A 719-nucleotide genomic window follows, 5' to 3' on the forward strand; every position below is an offset into this window, starting at 1 on the left:
TGGTTGAGACAGGTAGTATTTCTAGATCATATCATATCCGGAGATGGTATATCAGTTGATCCCAGCAAGGTAGAGGCTGTGATTTCTTGGCCGAGACCGACATCAGTGCCAGAGATTCGCAGTTTTATGGGTTTTGCAGGATATTACCGTCTGTTTATTAAAGATTTCTCGAGCATTGCCAAACCGATTACTCAGTTAACTCAGAAGAATGCTCCGTTTGTGTGGTCAGAAGACTGTGAGTCCAGCTTTCTGGAATTGAAGAAAAGATTGACCAGTGCACCGATACTGACTATCCCCTCAGGTACTGGTGGATTTGTTGTATATTGTGACGCTTCTCACAGAGGTTTGGGTTGTGTTTTGATGCAGCGAGACCATGTCATTGCCTATGCTTCGAGACAGTTGAAGCCACATGAAACTCGCTACCCAATTCATGATCTTGAATTGGCGGTCATTGTATTTGCATTGAAGATATGGCGACACTACCTCTACGGTGAGAAATTTGAGATCTATTCTGATCACAAAAGCTTGAAATATCTGTTTTCACAATCAGAACGGAATATGAGGCAAAGAAGATGGCTTGATTTGCTGAAAGATTTCGATTGTGAAATCAAGTACTATCCGGGAAAGTCTAATGCAGCAGCTGATGCACTGAGTCGTAAGGTATGTTCTTTATTCTTATCGACAATAGGTGTTTCAAATTTGATAGAAGAATGCTGTTT

This window comes from Primulina huaijiensis, chromosome 3 (assembly GCF_012295235.1).
Source record: "Primulina huaijiensis isolate GDHJ02 chromosome 3, ASM1229523v2, whole genome shotgun sequence".
Classification (NCBI taxonomy): Eukaryota; Viridiplantae; Streptophyta; class Magnoliopsida; order Lamiales; family Gesneriaceae; genus Primulina; species Primulina huaijiensis.